A 25,076-nucleotide genomic window follows, 5' to 3' on the forward strand; every position below is an offset into this window, starting at 1 on the left:
ACTTCCTCTGAGGAAGGGCTGGCAGTGTGTGCTATGGAGACCAATCACATATTAATCAGTTATTTCCTCTTGAACCAGACAAAAGGAGGTAAAATGCACCACAATTACAATGACAAAATAGTTTCCCTTCACATGGTTGAAAGAATTTGCTAAAGTTCATAGTAAAATCACCAGGTAGATAGTACACTTTGAAAAGAGAGTCTGCCTTTAATTTTATCCAAAAAAAAAAAAAGGAAAGTTATACTAAAACTACAACTTTGTCAACAAAGCTACCTCCCAATATCTGCACACTCAGCTTTGGCAATCAGTCATACCAGAAATGCCTGAGAAAATACCAGTCAGGAAGCCGACATACATTGGAGGGATGTTCACTTGTGAAACAAAATTCAAACATGTTTCATCTATTATAGTTACAAAAGCCAGAAATTAACATATTTTCTGAGATTTTTCCAACAAGGGCTAAAATACTTACTCCTAAATATTCAGTTTACCAGAAAAGTTCAAGCTCCAAGAACCCACTGCTGAGAAATCTGATGGTTCAAAGCCTTCCAGAGTGTTTCTCAGCAGAGAACCTATAAACTACAAAATGAGGAAGGTGCAACTCAGTAAAAGTCCTTTCTTGAATAATTCATCCAATGAATTCAGGCAGAAAAGAACTAAAATAGTTGGGAAGAGGCATATTCAAATGAGTGAGAGATAAGGAGGAAAAGTCATTTGGAGCTATAAGCACTGTCGTTTTGTGTGAGATTGGTCCATCAAGTATCCAAGGGTTTGCACTGTGAATCTTTGTGACATTTTTCTCTATCCCCTGGGACCAACCCAGTGCAAAACCACTTTATAGCAGAAAAGGGTATATAAATGCCCTTTAACACTGAAGTCTTTTACCAGAACCACCATGGCCAATTGTTAAAAATAGTCCATGGTATAGCTGTAGGAATGTTTAAGGAGTCTAAACTCAGATTATCACCCTAGATCTAGAAGCATATTTCAGCTAAATATGAAACAAACAAACCTAACAAGTAAAAAATGCCCCCAAAATGGCTGGGCTGTTATTGGAAATTTGAGACAATTTCAAGCATGGATGTTTGTGTGTCCAACTCTGTCTGGACCAGCTGTAATGAGCACATCTTTGGGCAGATGGTCTACAAAGACAGAGGGCAACATTCCAACCATCCTAAGGGAGAGTTCATTTCTCCTCCCCATGAATATGAGCTGACCTTATGGCTTGCTTCTGCCCATGACTGCAGAAGTAGCCCTATGTGATTAGTACATGTGGGGATTTTTTTTTTTTTTTAAACAGGTTCTCATTAAACTGCCCAGGCTGACCTTGAATTTACCATCCTCCTGCCTTAGCCTCCTGAGTAACTGGGATTTCAGATGTGCACCACTGAGGAAGTTTTTAACCTTTTATTTTTCCTCTGAAGATGTGATCATCTTTGTGTATGAAGTAAACTAACACTAGATTAACAGGAAAAAAACCCAAACATAACAAATTTTATTCTGTGCCATGGAAGCCACACATACAATATGAGACTCAAAGGTGGGCTAGATAGTTGCAGCTGTAGCATTTTAAGCTGCTGAAAGAAATAGGGATGTGCACCTGCTGGGAGGTGGGGGTGGGAAGAATCTACGGGAGCTGAAGGGAAGCTTGCAAAGTGCGCAAAAGGTGTCTCCCAGGTAACAGTCATCAGAGGACCCTCATCTCTGCCTGGACAAGGTGTCAGACCCCAATTTCTTCTTCCTGTGAAAATATCATTCCTGGGCAGAGAGGGAGACATCAAAGAGAAAAGTGTTAGCCTGCATCTGTATTTAACATGGACAGATGTAAATTTCTTTTCACAAACAAAAAGCTTTTCAGAGCCATTCCTACATCTGCAGAGGACTGCGGTTCCTTTGAATAACCAATTCAAAATATGCCAAAGAAATACATTTGTGGTGGGATATTTTGATCTCCCTCTCAAGAAAGTCCTGTATTTGCCCTCTTAGAAGACAGCCGCCATGTAAAGAAGGTTGGGCTAAACTCCTGAAGGATGAGAGGCCCTGGGGAGAAAGAGTAAAAGGAGAACAGGGACAAGAGAGACGCTTCCCAGGAGAAACCCAGAACCCCAGACGATGGCCATTACTGAGGTCCCAACCTGTGAGTGAGGCCATTTTGGATCCTCCAGCCCCCGATAGCTTCTCCAGTGGACATCACAAGAGAGACAGTCAGATGCCTGTCACTAAGGACCTGTGGGGCCCTATGTGCATCCCTGACCCACAGGATCTGAAAAAAATAAAACAGTGGTGGTTTTAAGCCCACTGAAGCTTTGGGCTAGTGTGTCTCACAAGAATAGATGATTCATCTGTAAACTGCGTGCTTCACCTCACCCGTGAGGAGTTGTGAAAATGGGGGATTCTGCAGAGAAAGTGTGTAATGCTATGCCAGTACCTGCGAGGTAATAAACCCTGGGTTATCACTGCAATTATTGTATTCAAACGGAGGCTGGACTGACCAGCCAGAGAGGCTAAAAACGGAGGCTGTCCTTGCAGGTGGACAATGTTCCTCACAACCTCTGGGGCAGTTTTCTAGCCACATACTCAGGAGTTGCTGAACATTGAGCACACTTCCTGGTCCTCCTTGCTCCTGCTCTGAGCTCATTCTCAGAGTAGAAAACAGTGTCTTGGGTGGGGAAGTCCCAACTCCTTCTATGGAGGTTCCTCCTACAGGACTCTGCTGTAGGAGCAGCTCCAGAGAATTTGTTGTTGCCCTGCTCGGGATGAAACCCAGGGCTCACACCTGCTAGGGAAGTGCTCTGCCTCTGAGCTCTGCCCTAGCCTATCCTGGACAGTTCTTAGTACCGTCTTCCAGAGTGACTCCCCTGCCATCTGTGAGGGACAAGGCTCCTAATTTGACCTCTTGGCTAAATTGGAGCAGTAGGCATTTTAAAGGGATATGAATGGGCCACACAGAGACCAGGAGGGAAGATGGCAGCAGAGGACACAGGGTGCTCCTAATAGCAGTGACTGGAGCAGAACAGAGGCTCCAGGTTCCCCCCAGGAAGACACATAGGATGACTGCTCTGCCCACCGATCAGGATTCTTTTATGGCGCCTGTGGAGGATGCTGGGTTTCTGTGGAAAGTAACGAGTCCTTCTACTAAAACTCCATTGCTTTGCAATTAATATCTGGTTAATTTTATGTGTGTCAACTTGCCTGGGACGCAGGATGCCCAGGTATCTGGTTAAACAATATTTCTGGGTGTGTCTCCTGAGTGTGGGTGAGCATCATCAAACCATTGAGGGACTGAATAAAACAAAAAGAAGGAAGCGCCAGTCACGGTGGCCCACACCTATAGTTCCAGGCCTTAGGGAGGCTAAGGTGAGAGGATCAATTGAACCCAAGAGTTCAAGATCAGCCTAAGCAACAACAGAGATGCTGTCTGGAAAAAACAAAAAATCGAGACGTCTTCTTCTTTATCCTCTCTCTCCCCACCCCCAACACTGAAGCTGATCTTGCATGGCCCTTGGACTGAGGTCTATATCATTGGTACTCCTGGTTCTCAGGCCTCCCTACCATGTGAACCATTCCTTATAAGAAATCTCATTATAAGTAATCTCACTATATATACTTGCATATATATACATATACATACATACATATATATATGCTATATATCCTATATCTACTTACATCTGTTTTTCTGGAGAACCTAATTCATAGTTACTCTTTCTCCTTCCTCTCCTCTTCCTTGTCTCAGTTTAAAGGATCTAAATAATCCAAGCAGTTGGGAGGGGGACTGCAGACACCCCATCTCCTTAATCAACCACCACCCACTCCAAATCAATGTGCAATCTACACGAAACCAAGATGTATGCCCTGCAAATGAGCTTCCAGGCCAATGCTCTTAGAGCTGGCTGCCCCAGATCACTGCATACACTGGAAATTCTGCAGCTCTCCACAAAAGACACACTGAGATTCTTTTGAACTTTGTCATTCTTTTTTCTTATTGGTCCCTTGCGTCACACTAAATTCCCACCCAGGGTCCAATGGCTCATTCATAGTAGCCCATTCCTTTTCTCTCCTAACCTCTTCAGCATGCTAAGGGCTCTGCCCTTTAGGGATTCAGGAACTGATTCCTATCCAGCCCAAGATCTTCCACATCCCATCTCTTTATCATCACTAGGACAGTCACAGTGATGCAACAGCCACTGTGTTGGTGACCACAGCACACTGCCCCCCACTCTCACTCATGTGAGAGCTTTTTTGTCCATGGTCCCTCCCAGCTGCACCCCTCCCCCACACACTACCACTGCAGGTCCTTTGAGATGTGCTCCAAACATCTGTCATATCCCAGTGCACTCCGTGGGTTATGTAATTGGAAAACCTTATAAATAGCATTTAGTGAGCACAGGCAAGTCTGAGCAGGTCTTTGCCCAAGAGGATTTAGTTATAAAATACCTAAAGGACTTCTTTATCATGTAAATTCAACCTTTGTCATGTAAATCCCATTATATGGTCCCTGAGAGTGGAATGAGAGCAATACTAACTTACTTACTATTTAATTATTCTCCCTTTTCACCATTGACCCCTGGGATGTAAGGATTTCTGGACCACAAAAAAAATAGCTTTTACTTTATTTCTGACATTCCAAAGCACCTTTGCACCCTAGGAGGACTAGATGCTGAACTTGAGAATGACAATACAAATATGAAAACATCCTAAACCAGAATAGATTTAAAAGGACAAGGAGTTCTCTGTGCAGTCCTACTAAGATCCCTATTCTCAGTCTTTTGTTTTGTTTTAATCCATTATAAATTTGATTACAGATGGTAACCAACTTCTTTATAAGGCAGCATGTAAATTTTTCTATTTTTCTTAAATGGAACAGATCAGAACAAAGAAAATGCTAATATTTGAATTTGTGAATTACTGTCAATCCGATGAAACAGAAAGTGTGACTACAAGACTTAAACACTATTATTTATGAAGTAGGATCTTTTCTCTATTATAAAAAATATTATTGAGTGCCTATTCAACCAGCAGCATAATTGCTACACAAACATTGTCATGAATAATAATTTTAGTGGTGACAATTATATTTAGAATAGCTGCTCCCAGTGTACACAGGACTTTATAATCATCTAATTTGCCCAACGATCCTGTTTAGCAGATGAAAGCAGAATCTCTGAGTCTTCCCCTTGGGGTCACAAAGCATTAAGTCACACAGGATCTGAACTGATTTCTTTTGACCCCAACTTCCATGTTCTCCTACAGTTGCATTGAAAGGAGAGAAGATGAAATATCCTCAGTTTACAAAACACTTTGTAGGGTTCGTCATTTAAGTCACATACATTTCCCATCTTTGGCTTGCAAGCAATTATGCAATCCATTAAAGTGATCACTGTTGGAAAGGAGTTATTCACAATTTCCTTTCTTCACTTCTTAGTTCAAATGTGTTTCAGAATCCTCCCCCGCCCCATAATCTCCAGCTTACAGCTGTGAGGTAATGACTCCTCTACATGGTGTTTGCTTGTAGAGGACCTGCTCTGCGTGACATTTCTAGCTACCTAACCCACTCACTTGAACTTGAATTCTGTTGATTCGCAGCAAGATGTAAAGGGATAAGCTCTTCCCCACGGATTACTTCCTACTCCTCAGAGTTGTTGAGGTTACTGGGGCAGATGCCCCCACCCCCAGTACCTCGAACCATTATTCTCTAAGGTATTAATATGGCGAGTAAATGGCAGATGTACCATTTGAATTGTTTTCACTCTGTCGCGGGTCAGCACTTCAGAGGGAGTGACCAATGTGGCCCCGGTAACGCGCGACCTGATCCAACGCAGGTTAGAAAGGGGGAGGATGCCGACTCGTCCTGTCCGTGTCGCTGCAGGCTCGCCATCACCTACCTGTGGCTTCACCGGCCACAGAGACTCTCGGCCCCTCCGACCTTTTCCTCTAACGTTGAAGGTGAGCTGGCATCTCCGCTCACCTCTTAACACACAGGAGAAAAGAAAGTCACCCCTAAGCGGAAGATCAGCGAGGAGACCTAAGAGCGGAGTCCCGCAAACGGGGTCCGAGGAGATGACGGGGCTCGGCGACAGCTCGTGGGGCGGGGGGGACGGCCTGCCCGCGCCGGGAGAACCGGGTCAGCACCCGGGTCTCGTCCCCCGCCAGTCTCTCCGCGCTGGCCGGGAGGGCGCGGGGTCCGGCCGGGGGTGGTGGGGCGTGAGAGGATGCAGTTCCCGTGACTTTGCCTGTGGCGCAAAGTGGCGGCTGAGCTGGGGAAATGCGGAGAAGCGGCTTCGGGCTCAGGGAAGGCGGATTTGGGGAAATTAAAAATGCGAAGCCGAAGGCCGTGGGCGCTGAGTCAGGAACCCGACGACAGCGGGCCAGGAGACCCCGCCAGGGACCCGGGACCCGGGCGGCGACGAGAACGCGGCCGGCGAGCCCAGCGCGCCGCCCTGCAGCTCACGGACGCCGCGCCCGCACCTGCAGACGGACGCTGGCACCTGCAGACGGACGGACGCTGGCACCTGCAGACGGACGGACGCTGGCACCTGCAGACGGACGGACGCTGGCACCTGCGCGCCGCTTCCCTTCCCGAAGGAACGCAGCCACTGAGGCCTGGGGACACCAGACTGGCCCGAGTGCCCCTGGGAGGAGGCAGCCGCCGCAGACGCTCTGGGATGCCCTCGGTTCCCTCGGGTCTGGAATCCGCGCCACTTCCACCGCGCTCAGGTCACTGCCGCCCCGCCGCGGTCCCCACCTGTGGCCAAGCCCCTGGCTCGACTGCGGAAGCCACGTCCCCTAACAGCCAAGAGCGTGCTGAGCCGAGGCCGCCTGAGGTCCAGCCAGGCCTACCTGGGGCCTTTGGGGAAGGGGCGCTCTCCTGGAAGGCTTCCAGGAGGACCGCAGCACAAATCACGGAACTAAGACCCCCGCTGGTCCAAATTGAGCATTTAATTGTGGCCTCCTTTGTCCTTTCCACAATGATCCTTTTCTGACGATTCACGTGTAACTCCCCCTCTGCCATCTCATTAAGCGACACCGCTTTGGCTGTGACCCTCCTCGTCCCTAGAGCAACCTGTGACTCCTCCTGAAGGACACAGCTAGGTCCAAAGCTATCGCATCTCGCACAGGTGACCTTTCTTTCAGGCTGGTCTTTCCAGCCCCTGCACCAGCCCTCAGAACTGCCGACCGCCCAGATTCCTCAAGGCCGCCTGAACCCAGCAGGTAGCTTGAAGACCTCAGAGAAGTCGGTGGCTGCCTGGTGTTCGCTACCCCTCCTGCTGCAAACCCAGCCGGCTCGGCTCGCCTATTTTGCAGCTCACAGAATCTCCCTCCCCACTAAAAACCAAAAAGAGAATAAAAACATTTAAGAGTTCCAGTTTCATTTTAATGTTTTTCTATTCTTCTCTTGCTCTCCCGGCATCACGCTGCACAAATTCTTACCCGAGGCCTTCGCGGGGTCTGGCTTGTGTGCAAGTGTCCTGTTAGGCTGGTCCCTTCTTCTGTTCTCCCTCTCCACTGCAGTAGGATCTGCTCAGTGGATCATATCAGCTCCTGCTCCCCTCCCACCCAGGACAGGAAAGGACACATGCTGGTTTTCCTTAGCAGTGGAGGCAGACTGTGGTCTTCCAAAAGGATTTTGACTCTGGAAAACCATTTAAGAAAAAAATGTGAAACTTTCTTTTAAAAGTTAATCCTGGAATTTCCTTCCTCCATCTGCTCTCCTGCCAGGTGCAAGTATGACTCCAAGAAGCCCTCTAATCCTTGGGTTGCTTTCTTCTTCAACAAAGCCTTTTCTCTGAGGGGTCTCAGCTAGAGCCTGGTAGGCATCATTTCTGTGAGATGATCTCCAGTCAAATGTGCGCCAAAGTGGAGACGCCTAGCTTTAAGAGTTACCTGTTTTATAAAGATAAGCCTTTGATATCTTCAATCTATGGAAGGCACAGCTAGGCTCCTCAGGGTTATAAATTTTCTTAGAGTGACATCATGTGGTGAGGTAAGGACCACCCCACTTGTCTTTCAAGAGCCCATGTATTTTGAAAAAGACGAAGGAGGTGGGAGGTGGGAAGGGAGATGTCAAAAGCATGAACCCAAGTCAGAATTATGCATTTCTTTCTGGCTGTACCTCTCATGTAGTTCAGAAGCCCCTGAGAAGGCTTATCCCAGCCGCTTGGGAGCTTGTGACAAGTTGGGGAGGCTCTGCCTTTCTGAGAGAGGAGCCACTCACACAAGAAAGGGCGCCAGATCACTAGGGCTTTCACTGCTGGCCCTTGAGAAACAAATCAGATGTTCCATTACAGATCCAATGCTTGTAAAGTTCAAGACAAATATGCATTTACAAAGGGTTGTCTGATCTCTAAGGTGCTATGTACACCAGGTTCTTAATTACTCTCTTGGACTAAAGCCAGAAAGCAACCTTTTCCAAAGTACAGCTTAAGAATCAGTAGATGTTAGGTGATTCCAAGGGTTCCATGGTCAAACAGATAACAGATTAATCTTGGGATTTAGAAAACATTAACGAAGTGCCATGAGGGCCCCCTATGGTGTTAGAATGCTCGCACTCCTTAACTGTATCAAAGTCAATATCCTGCCTGATATTGCAGTATGGCTTTGCAAGATGGTATTACTGCAAGAAACTGGGTAAAGGGTAAATGAAATGACTTATTATTACTTAAATTATATATAATGCACATGTATGTATTCTATATATAGCATTTTATTCATATGTGAATCTAATTATCTTAAAACTTTAAAAAATTTTATTTTTTTAAATTAAAAAGTTTAAATTTAAAAGTTTTATTTATTTTTTAAAATTAAACAATTTATAGTATTTCTTTTTGTGTGTGTTTGTTTTTTTTGGGGGGGGGGATACCAACGGTTGAACCTAGGGGTGCTTAAACAATGAGTCACTTCCCCAGCCCTTTTTTTTTTTTTTTTTTTTTTTTTTGAGACAGGATCTTGCTAAGTTGCTTACAGCTTCACTAAATTGCTGAGGCTGGCTTTGAACTTATGATCCTCCTGCCCCAAGTCTCTGGGATTACAGGCATGTGCCACCACATCCAGTTTCCAGTAGCATTTTTTAAAGAAGCTAGTAAACTGCAGATTTTTAATTTCCAAGAGGGAGAATGTTACAGTGGTTGGAGCCAGCCTCCAGGGTAACGCAGATGGTCTTTTCCTCCTGCTCGTATAGGCAACTCTCCACTGAATCAGGAATAACCAGTGTGACTAAGAGAAAACAGCGGCATCTGACCCCTGAGGACAGGTGAAAAAGATACTAAGGCAGCCATGTGGGCCTCTTGAAGATATATGCCGCTGTGGGCGAGTATTTCAACTGGAGTTTTCACCTAGATCATTCATGTAACTCGTCTATGACTTTTTCTTTTCATATTGTCCTGTCTTGGTCCCAACATTGTATTAGCCTTATAAACTTGGCTGGGCAACCTCCCCTTTCTTTTATATTCCAAAATGCTTTCAAATAAGATAACTGCTCTTGAAAGTTTTATAAGACCCTCTCTGTAAAATCATCTGACCTGATATCTCTTTTGAAGGGCTAAGGAATATGCCAGACTATACTGATTAATACTTGAATTTCTGTCATGGTTATTGATTTTTTAAAATTTAATTAATTTTTTATTTATATATGACAGTGAAAGCATTACAATTCTTATTACACATATAGAGCACAATTTTTCATATCTCTGGTTGTATATAAAGTATATTCACACCAATTCGTGTCTTCATACGTGTACTTTGGATAATAATATCCATCACATTCCACCATCATTTCTAATTCCATGCCCCCTCCCTTCCCTTCCCACCCCTCTGCCCGATCTAGAGTTTGTCTATTCCTCCCACGTTCCCACTCCCTACCCCACTATGAATCAGCCTCCTTATATCATTCAGCATTTGTTTTTTGGGGATGGGCTAACTTCACTTGGCATTATCTTCTCCAATGTCACCCATTTACCTGAAAATGCCATGATTTTACTCTTTTATTGCTGAGTAATATTCCACTGTGTATATATGCCACATTTTTTAATCCTTTCATCTATTGAAGAGCATCTAGGTTGGTTCCACAGTTTAGCTATTGTGAATTGTGCTGCTAAAAACATTGCTGTGGCTGTGTCCCTGTAGTATGCTGTTTTTAAGTCCTTTGGGGATAGTCCAAGGAGAAGGATAGCTGGGTCAAATGGTGGCTCCATTCCTAATTTTCCAAGAAATCTTCATACTGTTTTCCATATTGGCTGCACCAATTAAAATAAAGTTGATTACACAGTGAAGATAGTAAGAAACCATGAACAGGAAATACAAGAATTATGGTTATTGATTTTATTAGAATTTCTTTGACGTTTTGGATCAGTTATGAAGTTAATTTTTTATGAAAAAAATAAATACATTTAATCAAAGTTTAAAATGTTTACAGGTGGTTTTAAAAATCCCTACTTCATAATCAGGTGTTGTGGCTCCTAGTCGTAATCCCAGTGACTTGGGTACTGGGGAGACGAGGCAAGTAACTTAGTGACAGCCTGTCCCAAAATAAAAAATAAAGAGGGCTGGGGTTCAGTGGTTCAGTACTTGCCTAGCATGCCCAAGGCCCTGGGTTCAATCCCTGTATTACAAAGAAAATAAAACAAAAACCCATCAAATCTATAGTTATTCTACAGTTATTCTCTTTTTTGTTGCTGTTGTTCCAAATATTTTTCATGCGTGAATGTCTCTATTCTCTTATTATTTTCATATCTTAGCCCCAAACCCCTCCTATTCTTTTTAAATTACTTTCTTCTGCCTTTTATTAAAGTTTTATTCTTTTGGTAACTTCTGAGTTGAATGCTTTATTTCCTATTTTTCAATATTCCTTCTTCAAAACACACATTTAAGCCTATAAAAGGCATTACTAAGCAATGTTTTTGCTGTGCCCTACAATTGATACACAATACATTTATTATCATTCTGTACTTGAATATGCTGTAATTCCTATTGTGATATCTGTTAAAATTAATCCATAAATTATTCAGGAGTCCATTTTAGAATTTCTAAAGGTGTGTGAATATTATTTGATTAGTCCTTAATGTGCTTTGCTATTTTTTCATTGTTGATTATTGAATTCTTATCTCATTTCAATGTGGCTAGAGAACAAATATGGTCTTTGTTATATTTGGTTTTTTGGCCTTTGATTTTTCATATTTTTTCTTTTTCTTTACACAGTTCTTTTTTTATTTAGACAGGCTCTCATAAAGTTGCCCAGGCTGACCTTAAATTTGTGATCACCCTGCCTGAGAAGTTGGGATGCATAGGCCACCATACATGGCTTTTCAGAGTTTCATCAATTTTTAAGTTTTTTTTTTAATATTTAGTTTTTAGCTGTACACAATAGTTTAATTTTGTTTATTTTATGTGGTGCTGAGGATCAAACCCAGGGCCTCAAATGTGCTAGGCAAGCGCTCTACCACTGAGTCACAATCCCAGCCCGAGGTTTTTTTTTTTTTTTTTTTAAATAATTGACATTATCTGTTAATTTTATTTCTTTATATACTTTTTTTAAAAAATCAGTATCTCGTTGAGTGTCTCCCCAGATGATTATAGGATGTATAGATATATTTTCCCTACGTAATTTTTGTCTTCTAGATTTTAAGGCTATTTTTTGGTACATAGAAGTTCATTCGTGCTAAATGTTCTTACCATTAAGTTTTTTCTTTACTGATTTAATGTTTTTTCTATAAATTGTAAAATTTTATTTTGTCTGAAACAGATGTTACTATTCTAGCTTTTTAGGATTATTATTTAATTATTATTTGCAAGGTAGGAGTTCTTCTAACCCTTTAGTTTCAATTTATCTTGATGGTTTCATTTTATATGTATCTTCTGTAAGAAGACTGTCTCCCCCCATATTCACAAGCTGTAAATTCATCAGTGCTGTGATGGTATTAGGAGGTGGGGCCCTTTGGAAGGTGATCAGGTCATGAAGGTGTAATTTCTGTCCTTAGAAAAAGAGGCCCCCCCAAATATGCCTTAGTCCGTGAGGACCCAGCCAGAAGGCTTTATCTAGAAATCAGCAAGTGGTCCTCACACAATCTTCTGGTGTCTTGCCTTGGACTTTGCATCCTTGAAAACCATAAAAAATAAATATGCATTGCTCATAAACTTCCAGTACTTTGTTATACTAAGCTGAATGCACTAGAACATTTTGTCAAGATTTCTGTCCTTTAAAATTTGATCATACAGTCTCTCCTTTTTTTTAAAGTTCAATTTATTCTATTTTAAAAATTTGAATTCCTTGTTAATTGAAAATAACTTCTCCCTCTTGGTTTTGACCTTCCACTTACCTTCATTTATTTTTGCTGCTTTTTCTCTCCTTTTCCTATAGTCTATTGACTTTCTATCTCGACCCTTTTTGTTTTAGAAGCTATTTAATAGGGTTTGTATTTTTCAACTATTTTACCTTTCGTTATTTCATATACAGATCATATGCTTTTCTAAATACCTAGAATGCTCTATAATTTTATTTTTGTCCTGAATGACAACAGGGCCGTTAACATACTTTAACTGGGCATTCACGCGTCCTCCATCGTTTATTGTTATCTAGAGTTTGTTTTGTTCTTGAAGCAAACCAGAAATGGAGATTTCTTTTTACAGCCAACAGTTTATAAACATTAGTTTTACACTCTATCACTTTCTGTGCTTCCCCTTTTTGCCTCCCTTTAGGCTCTGTTTTCATTCCAGCAAAGTATATTCTTTCACCCTTGCTTTAGTGAGGGTCTTTGTTTGGAGCTCGATTTGTAACATTGCATTTTCGATCAATTTGTGGTCCATGAAATAATTTACTTTCTTTTTGAACCAGACTCTACTTTAACAGTTGACCTTTTTTTAATGGCCAGTCTTTGCTGTGGGTTTCAGGTGAGGGGGATGAATTAAAAGGTTAACTGATGAAGTCACCGTGGGTAGAAATCAGAACTGACTGACAAGTTCCTGATCCTCAAAGGGAAGGACCAAAACAGTGTAAAGGAAATTTGCCTGAAAGGGGGTTTTCTTTTAAGCTATGTGCATATGCAAATTTCAGAAAGTCTTTGGCTCTTTTAAGCTTTCTTAATATTTTTTTATTGGTTCAACTCACAGCCATATTGGGGTGATAATGCTTGTGTGCTGACCCCTGGTGGATTCAGCAAGTGCCTATTTATGACCATTTTTAGCGGTGGGATAGATCTTATTCCAGGAGTCACAGACTCAAATGCCTCCAGAGGCCAGGCAGGTTCTTTCAATGAGTCAGGTAACCCTGGACATGATAACAAGTCATGATCTCAAGTATGGCAGCACTGGAGAACATGGGCTCTGACAAAGCCATTTAAAAAAAAAAAAAAAAAAAAGCAAGCAAGAAAGAAAAATGTTGGTCACACACTTAAACATAGGTGAAATGAAGAGTCAGAGCCTCATTGAACCAATCAGTTTGACTCAAATTACCTTATTTAAGCTATACACAGAAAGATTAGGCTCTGACAAGGTCATACTCATAGCTTGGTTTGTAAATTAAGAAAGAGTGCTCTTCCCATGATCTGTTCTTACTTTCCAAAAATGGGACAAAAACTCATCAGTGGATCGTTTACCAATTATACCCAATGGGGGGAAATATTTTTTAACATCAATTCATGTATTATTTCTGAATCTTAAGTAAAAAAAAATTGTGCTATTTGTTTTTTAAATGCTTTTTTTAGTTGCAAGTGGACACAATAACTTTATTTTATTTACTTATTTTTATGTAGTGCTGAGGATCAAACCCAGTGCCTCACATGTGCTAGGCAAGCACTCTACCTACTAAACTGAACCACAACCCTAGCCCCCATTTATGTTTTTTATTATTTGGGATTTTGTATAGCAAAATTATTTACTTTAAAAGGAACTTTTATTTTAAAAATTTTGTTCGCTTTTTCATGTAGTCAAAGTTGAAATATTTGAAACCAGAAACAAATCCAGATATTCTATATTTTTAGCTGACAAGCATAATTAAAGTGGATCACATAGAAAAAGCAAGAGCAGTGGTATTCTGAAATCAATCAAATCCTTTATTTTTTTCAGTTCTCAAAAAAAATCTGAATTATATTGTTAATTAATTTTAATTATAATTTTTGAAAGACATTTATCTTCCCTCTCCCAATTTATCCCCCAAGTTTAAACTTACCTATCCAGTTCTTTTTCCAATACCTGTCTGATGTCTTACATCAATACTTCAGTGGGTTCTTATTATCTACCATGTTAAATCTCAAATTTTCCCAACAGGTCTCCACTATCCTTCTCCATATTTTAAACACCACCATATTTCTGGTCTGCACTGTACTACTTAAGAAAATCTGTCTGCTCTTCTCTCATGTGAAGCATTGCCTGCTCCTGACCTTTGGCCTTCCTCTTGATCCACATGAGCATAAGGAAGTGAGGTAAGCATCTCATCCAACCTTCAGTCCTGTGAAAATGGGGTTCTCAGATCTGTTTTCCCCTCATTCACCACCAAACTTCATTATGTGGTCCCAATCACAACTATTCAAGTTCCTGACAAAGATTTATGGTAGCACAGCATAAGAAACTTGAGGAATCCTTTTTTTCCTTTCTTTCTTTGCCTTTTCTTTTTTCTTTTCCTTTCTTTCTTTCTTTCCTTCTTCTTCTCCCTGCCCCAAAATGGTATTGGGGATTGAACCACTGAGATATATCCCCAGTCCTTGGATTTTGAGATCCTCTTGCCTTAGACTCCGAAGTAGCTGGGATTACAGGCATGTGCCACCATGCTGAAATCAGGAATCTTTTTTTAAAAAATATATATATATGTGCATATATATGCACATATATATGCACATCATATATTTTTGATGGCTTGAAATAATTAAGAGGAATTACAAAATTTCAAATACAGTAAAGAAATTCTTATATAGTTCAATATTCAAAAGTATTTCCATTTAAAAAAATAACATGAACATACGAACTTTCACCTGTACCAATGCCAGCTACCACCACATTTACATACAAATTTTAACTGATTTCTAAGACAGTATTTTTAAATTTTAGTGTGAAATAGGAAACTGTGTGTCTACTGTTAATTGAAAATTACCAGGCCCACCCTATAGAGATTCTTATTCAGTAGTATGGGGAGAAGTCCACACATTATGGTTTATTTTATCAAGTAGGGCTGATTTCTGTGCTATAAGAAAATACCTGAAGCTGAGTAATTATTTAAATAAAGAGGTTTATTTAGCTCACAGTTTTGGAAGCTGAAAGATGTGCAGCCCCATCTATTACCTCTGGAAAGGACACCATTGACTGAATCATAACATGGTGAAGGCTTCAGAAAGGGATCAGCTGTTTGCAGCAGACCAAGTCAATGGGTGGACTTGCTCTCTTAAGAGCTACACTAATGTCATCTGAGGGTGATGCCCCAATGACATGATTACCTCCCAGTAGGCCATACCTAGGAACCAACTTTCCAGCACATGCACCACTGGGGGAAATATTAACCCATATCCAAACCACAGTAGCAAGCATCATATAGACAATTCCAAGAAAAGCAATTCAGGGATGACCCTTTGATAAACAGTACTGTGAAGAATATTTTTTTCTCCAAATAATATACCCCCTTTCCTAGTCCATTATTAATGATGTGCTTATTCCATAACTAAAATTATGAAAATATAAATACAAAAATCTTGAATCTTACCAAAAGAAAAAAAAAATTCTGAGACAGGGTCTGACATGTTGCCCAGGCTCATGGGCTCAAGTGCCTCAGCCTCCCAAATAGCTGGTACTACAGGTACATGACACCATGCCCAGCTTGAATCTTACCAATTTTTTAATTTTTAAAATATGTTTTCAGTTTTAGTTTATTTTAATTTTAGATGTCAATTACAATTCTCTAATAGGTTTTCTTTACAGTAGACTTATCACAGCAGGCTGAGCAAAGCTGACCTCTGGAAAAGTGGAAAGAGGTTGGAAGTCATGAATTACTGGGACTGTACTGTACTGCTTTGAGCCTAACTGACTCTGAGTGAGGCCACTATAAACATGGTTTCTTTATGCTATTGGAATGGAAGAGTTTGGAGATAGTGTTTGCAAAACACAGGTTAGCTATTGGAAAGTATGAAATGTAGGGCTGTAAGATTGTACAAATCTAAGCCATCTTAAGCCCACTGCCTTCATTTTACATATTAGGCAAACAAAGCAAAACTCTAGGAACCCCAAGTTCTCTCTGTGTATGTATATATGTGCACACATGAGGATCAAACCCAAGGTCTCATGCATGACCAAGCGTTCCACCACTGAGTTACTTCTCCAGCCCCTTAAGTTTTATTCTGAAACAGGGTCTTGCTAAATAGCTCAGACCGGCCTGGAATATGCTATCCTCCTGATTCAGGTCCTGTTGAGGTTTGGATATGAGTTGTTCCCCAAATCTGTTAGTATAGTCATGTTGGAGGTGAAATGATTGGATTTCGAGAGCTGTAACCTAACTGGTCCATCCTAGTTTGAATGGGCTAAATGGGCAGTAACCCCAGACAGGTGGGGTGTGGCTGCAGGAGTCAGCTCACTGGGGTAGTGCCCTGGAAGGATGCATCTTCCCTGTGGCCTCCCCCTTTCGGCCTCTGAACCACCATGAGGTAAGCCCATTCCTTCATCTCAAATTTCTGCCATGAATTTCAGTCTCATCTTGAGCCTAGAGTTGTGATATTAATGGACCATGGTCTAAACCTCTGAAACTGGGAGCCAAAATGAACTTTTCCTCCTCCTAAGTTGTTCATGTGAGTTATTTTGGTCTCAGTGAGGAAAGCTGACTAACAAAGGTCCCAAGTAGCTGGGATTATAGGTGTGCACTTGTTGAAACCTAAGATCTTATTGAGTCCTATTTATCATCACAAGCCTATGCCCAATGCTTGAAACATAAGTATTAAATAAATAAATCAGATTTGTATGAATAGTAAAAATTAAGTACCAGATTTTCTAACTCCCGGATCCAATATCAGACACGGAATAACACAACCTGACCCTGCATGACCTTTAAACTTCCTGTGGCTAAGTGGGGATAATACTATATTTTAGTTGTTACAACTGGACACTGTTTTCCTCTGTCTTTACCAACACGGACTCTCAATTTCTGTAATTGTTTCCATTTTATGGTCATTGCGATTCTAATTGTTCCTTTTGATTAATGACATTGAGAAATGTTTCTCATATTTATTGGGGAATCATCTTTCTTCCTTTAATTTGGACTATAACTCCTACTGTATTCTAGCTCCCAAGGTTGCTGTCAAGATGTACATGTCATTCTGATTTTTTTTTATATGAAATTCCTGCTCTGTCTGGAAACTTGTAGGCCCTTTCTTAGTTCCTTGAAGGGTGAGTTGGAAGAGGTGGGTCACTGGGGGTGTGCCCTGGACTACCCTGAACTGGAGCATTCATGATGATGAACTTTGTGTTGGATCTGTTTGTTGAGCACTTACCAGATCCAATCTGTGTGAAAATTCATTTAGTAATGACATTTTAAAATTATTTCCTTGATAATAACCTTCCTCCCACCTCTGCTCCTTTTCTCCCATCCTGGAATTCCCTTTATGTATATATACAATCTCCCAAAGCAGTCCTCCATCCTCTTTCTCCCCACTTTCCAGAAAATTTCTCAACTTTCTAAGAACTCTTCTTTATTCTTGAAATATCCTTTCTGTAGAGCATCCTGTTCTTGCTTCATTTATATCTTGGTCTTAGTCCTCTGAAGATACTGACAGTTGTTTTGAAATTTCCTTCTCTTCTCTGTGTACCTTCCAAGTAACTTCTCCTTGTCTTGGTTTCTCATATGAAAGTTATCAGGATCAAAATGGAGTCACTTGTGTCAACCCTAACAAAATAAATAAATAAAGCCAGAGGTTATGAAAAAAGGGCTCTCATGCATGATTGCTTGGTATCAGTAACTATTACAAAAGACTCTGCCAGAACCACAACTGTGCACAAACACACACACACACACACACACACACACAAATACTTCCACAAAGACATCTGCCCAACAACTGTTTAATCTTGGATGGATGCCACCCTTATTATTAACCCTTGCAGCCAAGGAATATTGTTTCAAAATATTTTATGTAATCCTCATCTTTCCTTTACAGACTTCCCTTACCTAAACCTCCTTCAATATGTACAAAGTGTACTGTGTTATATGTATTCCCATTCTAATGCTGTGCTGTTTCCAGAGAAGCTTAGTTGACCTTTAGAGATGTCCTCTTTGTGTTATTTAGGTTAATGCTCAGATGCTCTCCTCTTTGTTAAGATATATAACCAAGGCGCAGATTCCATTCTGGAAGCTCTGTTGGGAAGAGGACAATAAGCTTCATTTTAATGTATTGACTTCCATTTATCTCCTTTTTCAGCGGAATATCTCACCCTCAACTTGTTTTGAACCCAGTTTTATTCTCTCCAAGAAAGTCCATAACTCCAGTTCAGTTTGGGGGGTGAGAAGGAGCCAAGTGAAAGGCTGTGTGGGTCTATGAAGGGGTTGTTGAAATTCTCTCTTCTCAAAATGACTGGCAACCAACTTCTCTGGTCTTCAACTTCACCTTTTTATCCCCCTTTAAAAAAATCTATTTATTCCAATTTGTTACACATAACAGCAGAATGCATTTCAATTTATAGTACACATAGAGAGCACAAGTTTTCAATTCTCTGGTTGTACACAAAGTAGAGTCACACCATTCACGTCTTCATGAATGTACTTAGGGTAATGATGTCCATCTCATTCCACCATCTTTTCTCCCTCCTACCCCCTCTCTTCCTCTCCCTCCCCTTTGCCCTATCCAAAGTTTCTCCATTCCTCCCATGCTCCTGCCTCGTCCACTTTCATCAGTACCCGACACACTGATGGGTTCTGAGGTCCCATGTGTAGCTGCTGCTTATCTTTCTCCACTGCCAGCTGAGAAGCTGAGTCTAGGAACTGCTTTGCCAATAGCAGCTTTGGCTACTGTTCTCCCACCATCTCTGTCCTTGAGGGTTACTTCAAAAGCACTCAAGCAAAAATTCCTTTATTTTTATTTTTGTAGGATTTTGTCATGTGTCCAATCAGACAACTTTAAAAACAACGGTCTCTATTTAATCTTTCAGATGAACTTCAGCTACACATGTGTCTGTAATCCTATCCACCTCCACCAAAGCCCAGAATCTTGGTTTTATCCATCTCTTCCACTTTTGCTTACTTATAATAATGAATAACACTGTCTTGATTTGCTTTGTGGCTTTTTTTTTTTGAGGCTTGGATTGAATGCTTAATTTTCTTCAGCATATAGTTATAACCAATTCTACAGTTTTCTAAATTTCCATTGTCATTCAATGCTAAAGAGGTAGTGGTTTCGATTTTGATTTCTTTTCTGATAGGAGTTAGTTTTTCTTTTTGTTTTGTTTTGTTTTAGAAGAGCAGTCTTTAAGTTTCCTAATGGAACTAGTTTTTATTATCTTTTTATCTATTAATGTATACCTTGTTTCATTTCCCAACAAGAGAAAGTAGGCCTATGAGAACTTTATTAAAATGTTTTTTATATTATTCCACTTTTATTATGAAAATTTACCACCTGTCAACTTTCTAGATAACCTGATGGAAATCATTTAGACTTCACTGTAAAATTTAAGTAACATAGCACAATGTTTTTTAAAAACATTGATATGCTTTTCTCTTCTGCCTTTCCACAAGAATCCAAGGTGTTCATCTGCCATCAAAGAGATGTTGGAAAATGAGATTCCTTTGTAGAAAAGAAACATAATGATGAACAAAGAGCTTTCAGTTTCTGACATTTAAATGGCATTTTACAGTAGGACAATAGGCGAATAAGCTTGAAAGTCAGTTGGAAACAAAGAAATGCCTCAATTCCTTTGCTTCTACTCAGTATAGCAAGTGCTGGGCTTGAATCAAAAGGATGTAGAATTCCTGCCAGAATCGTAGTAAAGAATCTTGTCTGCCATAAGGGTTCAGCCAGAAAGGCTGGAATCCAGAGAGGCAGAGGATATCCAGCAGAGGAGCACAGGAAAAGTTTGTCCCTTTTGGTCCTGTGGAGGTGATTGGAAGAGCAAGAGAAAGAGGCGGGACATAGGAGTAAGAAGTCAAATGGGTGTCTGTTTCTCTAGGAGACTTGACCTGGTGAGGCAAACTTGTGTTCAACTAATGGCAGCGAAGCCTCTACTTAGCTGGGATCTGAAGGTGCCTGAGGGCAGCCCTATTCTAACAAGGAAGGCCCCAGTGCAACCAACATCATGGGCAGTGAGTGTAGTCACATACCACTAAATTTGTGGCCCCATCTTTGTGCAAATCTAAGAGGTAGGAATGTTAGACTGACAAGCTGCAGTAGGTTAGGGCGTGGACTACATGAGTGGCAACAGAAGGAAGCTGTGGCTGGGGCTCTGCAGGTTGAGCACCTTCAGTAAGAATGCAGGGGAGGCAGACTGAGCACTGATAGAGCCTAGAAAAATGATCTTTTTTTTTTTTATTGATTGTTCAAAACATTACAGAGCTCATGATATATCATCTTTCATACATTTGACTCAATTGGGTTTTGAACTCCCATTTTTACCCCAAATACAGATTGCAGAATCACATCTGTTACACAGTCACATTTTTACATAATGGCATATTAGTGACTGTTGTATTCTGCTACCTTTCCTATCCCCTACTATCTTCCCTCTCTACCTCCTCTGCTGTTGTTCAATTCTCTCCCCTTTTTTTCCCCTCCCCCTTGCCCCTCACAACCTCTTATAATTTTGTGTATCATTGAAGGTCTCCTACCATTTCCATATGCTTTCCCTTCTCTCTCCCTTTCTCTCCCCCCATTTGTCTTTGTTTACTGTTAGTCTTTTCCTCATGCTCTTCCTTCCTGTTCTGTTCTTAGTTGCTCTCTTTATATCAAAGAAGACATTTGGCATTTGTTTTTTAGTGCTTGGCTAGCTTCACTTAGCATAATATGCTCTAATGCCATCCATTTCCTTGCAAATTCTATGATTGTGTCATTTCTTAGTGCTGCATAATACTCCATTGTGTATAGATGCCACATTTTTTTTTTATCCATTCATCTATTGAAGGGCATCTAGGTTGGTTCCACAGTCTAGCTATTGTGAATTGTGCTGCTATAATCATTGATGTGGCCGTATCCCTATAGTGCGCTCTTTTAAGGTCCTCAGGGATAGCTGGGTCAAATGGTGGATCCATTCCCAGCTTTCCCAGGAATCTCCATACTGCTTTCCAAATTGGCCTACCAATTTGCAGTCCTACCAGCAGTGTACAAGTGTACCCTTTTCCCCACATCCTCGCCAACACTTATTGTTGTTTGACTTCATAATGGCTGCCAATCTTACTGGAGTGAGATGGTATCTTATCCCTTTATCCCTTCCAGAGGCCAGATGCAGACATCAGGAGGATGCCAGAATAGACTGGACCATGGTCGTTCAGCAGATTCCAGCCATTTTATACCCAAGGACCAACTTGAGATCAACACATTCCTTTTACTCCCAAATGACCCAAGACTCTGTGGACCTCATTACCATGTGCCAGCTGTCATGCTGGTCAGAACAAGGGAGGTGGAACGAAACCCCAGGATGACACAGTCATGTCCCATAAGCTAAGTCTAGAGACTATATAAGTTATTGTTTTAAATCAAATTGGCATAAAACTAACAAGAGAAAAAATTTTAAAATTTCCCACAACTCAGCAGATAGGAGTTTTACATGAGTTCAGAATTAAAAACAGAACTTCTCACATAGGAATCTTGTTAAAGATTCTGATTCAGTAGTTCTGGGATGAAGCACGAGTTTCCTTGCTCATTATCACTGTGATATTTTGTCTTTCACTTGCTCACATTTTTAAAATTCAAATTTGGATTCAAATTTGTCTCTGGATGGAGAACTTCAGTCATACTTTTTAGAAAGTTATATGGCTGGTATGAAGACATCTTTTTTTTCTTTTGTCTTTGGCCATGACCCATAGTTTGTCTGGTATAGAATTCTTAGAAAACACTTTTTCTTCCTCAGAATTTTGCCATCATTGCTCTATGTTGCACTTGGTATTTGGTATTGCAAATGATAATTCTGATGTCAGCCCAATTCCCTCTCCTTTGTAGGAAGACTGTGCATTGTGCTTGCTAGTTTGCAAAACACTCATTCTATCCCAAGAAATCAAATGCATGATTTTCAATTTGTTTTTTTCAATAATCTTGCCAAACATTTGTGAGGCATTGTGAGTTGGAGTTCATGTCAGTCTTAAATTTGGGGAAGTTTTGTTTGTTGCTTGTCTTTCCTGGCACTGCTATTTCATAACTGTGGGGTCTCTGATTTATTTGTTGTGCTTCATCTTTTCTTTTATGAATTCTCTTTTATAGTTGTTTGGCTCTGCACTCTGGAAGAGTTCTTTACCCTTCAAAACTTTATTTTCATTTTGTGGAATGGTCTTCCCATTCAATGTGTCTAGTGAGTAAAGATTTTTTTTGACAAAAATTTTTTCATATTTTGTAGTTACAGCTCTCTCCTGACAATAACAGTTTATTGTTACAATACTCCCCAAATCAGAGTGGAGACACACATTTAAATATTATTAAATTATTTTCTGCTTTGTATGTTAATTCTGTCTTCCTGGGCCATTAACTGTATGTACTTTGGCACCATATTTTGAAGAGGCTGATCCTGCTCAGTCCATCCTTTCCTGTTTGGATAGCTTAATTTTATTGCTGTAGATGTGGGTTCCATCACTGTTCATGTTTGCGTGACTGCAGCCAGCCCCAGCTTATGTATTATTCCAGGCCAGAAAATATGTTGGAGCAGTTTAATCTTTTGTAATTTAGAGATGAGTTGTCCTGAGTTTAGGAAGCTGGTGGACCTATTCTTTACTCATGTTGGCCTGAGGTAAATTACTTGCTAAGTGAGCTTTCCTCTGCATAATAATGATGGCAAATATCAGTTTGATACCATTCCAGTTGATGTCTTGGCACCAGGTTTGTAGTTGGTATCCATCTTTAGTTTTTAGTAGTGAGAGAGCATTTTCTATCCACATTAGCTGAAATTCCTGGGTATGAAATGAAGAAAGGAATGGAAATGGAGATGGCATGTTCTTAGAATGCACTTATGGTCCCAGATGCCTGATAATTTATGATTGGGGGTAGGAGGGGTTTAAGCTTATACCTTCAGCATAAAAACCCACTTCATGCACATGATCATAGGTTACAAAGAGGATTACTTTGTTCTCTTTCTAGGTAATAATCCTTTCCTATTAAAGGCCACTTATAACAAATTGTTCCACCTGTGAATGAGTTGGAAAAAAGTCTCCTAGAATTTGGAACTATAACAAAATATAACAAGATGATATTCACTATGAAGAAAAAGTGGGGTTTTAAAAAAATATACCTTAGTTGTTGATGGACCTTTATTTATTTAAATGTGGCGCTGAGAATCAAACCCAGTACCTCACACATGCTAGGCAAGTGTTCTACCACTAAGCCACAACCCCAGCCCCTGTAGAAAAGGTTTTTAATGATCAGGAAAAACCTTCATCTAAACCTTCATTTTTCATGGGAAAGTAGAAAGAGTGTGTTGAAAATAAGATTTTCAAGTTATAGCCCTGACACTACTTGACTTCAAGACTTATTATAAAATTATAATAATCAAGACAGCATACTATGGATAAAGAATAGACAAATACATCAACAGGACACAATAACTCAGAAATACACTCACACAAATACACTCCATCTTTGACAAAGGAACAAAGAACAGTTCAATGGAAAGGGGGTGATCTTTTTAAGAAATGGTGTTTGAACTGGACTAACCACATGCAAAAAACAAGAAAGAAACAGAACCTAGTAGAAAGACCTTGCATCTTTCAAAAAAAATTAGCTCAAATGGATTATATGTGTAAGTTTAAAATGAAAAACTATAAAGCTTTTAGAAAATCATTTGGGAAAAAAAACTATGTGGCTTTGAGTTGGGCAATGAGTTTTTAGATTTAAAACCAAAACCATGGAGGGGCAAGCAGGAAAAATCCAAAGGACAGAGTGCCTGGGATCCCAATTGCCAACTGTGGGACCCCGGAGATCCAGGCCCACTGATTCGTGTGGCCTGCCCTGCGGTTACAGAAGGCGTGGCGCCCCAGGGAAGCGATTAATTAGCAAGCAGGGAGAGGCTCGGCTGCGATCAGGTGGAATCCCACCAGCCAAGCCCGCACTGACCCCCGGGCTGAGTGTGGGAGTTTAGACGGGGAAGGAAGCGGTACAGTCCCATCCCCCACAGCAGACACTCCACCAAGGCAATCAGCAGTCAGCATCTTGAACAGCTGAAATATCCACCGCCATTCTCCGACAGATCTCAACAACAAAACAGGTGTGTGGCACTCAGCCCATCCCCCATACATCGGGAACTCGCATAAATTCTCTCCTAGGCTTGCCGGGGGAGGGAGAATCAGAGTGAGCCTGCATAAAGACTAGGGGGGAACTAGAGGCACCTGACCTGCAACCCCCCCTACCCATCTGCAGCCAAAAGGAAACCTGTCTAGCTAGAGCTGGGGGAGGGGCAAGCAGGAAAAATCCTAAGGACAGAGTGCCTGGGATCCCAATTGCCAACTGTGGGACCCTGGAGATCCAGGCCGACTGATTCGTGCGGCCTGCCCTGCGGCTACAGAAGGCTAGCAGGAGAAACCAGGAGGCTAGAGGCAAGGCCCTCGAGACTGGGCAGCTGGAAATTGCAGGCCCGCCGGCGACAGTTCACCCACTGCCCGAATAGCTGGGCGGTAGGAGAACACCCGGCCGCAGGTGACCAATCACCCGCCCGCGGCCTGTGATACTGGGCGGCTGGAGACCGCCTGCCTGCCGCGACTGGGAGCTGAAATCAAACAGAGACAGTCCAGTCACACCACCTCATCAGGACACCCCGGCAAGGAACTGGGGCCGGTCATAGCAAAGTAGTGTCGTCACTGGAGCTCGGACGTCGGATCTTCCTTCACAGTGGAATCCACGTCAGCAGGCATAGTTTAACAACACTAAGGAGAGGCATCAGAGTAATACAGAACCAAAACAAATCTATAGAAGAGAGCAGAAACACGACAGTCAAAT

The 25,076-nt window shown here is 41.2% G+C and overlaps 1 long non-coding RNA gene across 1 annotated transcript; it reads right to left on the reverse strand.

Annotated features, from left to right (window-relative positions):
• Positions 1-1,392: 1,392 nt before the first annotated feature.
• Positions 1,393-7,904, reverse strand: LOC144365645 (uncharacterized). Its single transcript, XR_013424338.1, has 2 exons — positions 7,432-7,904; positions 1,393-1,758 (listed from the first exon to the last, which is right to left on the reverse strand). It is a non-coding gene; the product is annotated as an uncharacterized LOC144365645 (long non-coding RNA).
• Positions 7,905-25,076: the final 17,172 nt, after the last annotated feature.

Source organism: Ictidomys tridecemlineatus, chromosome 7 (assembly GCF_052094955.1).
Source record: "Ictidomys tridecemlineatus isolate mIctTri1 chromosome 7, mIctTri1.hap1, whole genome shotgun sequence".
Classification (NCBI taxonomy): Eukaryota; Metazoa; Chordata; class Mammalia; order Rodentia; family Sciuridae; genus Ictidomys; species Ictidomys tridecemlineatus.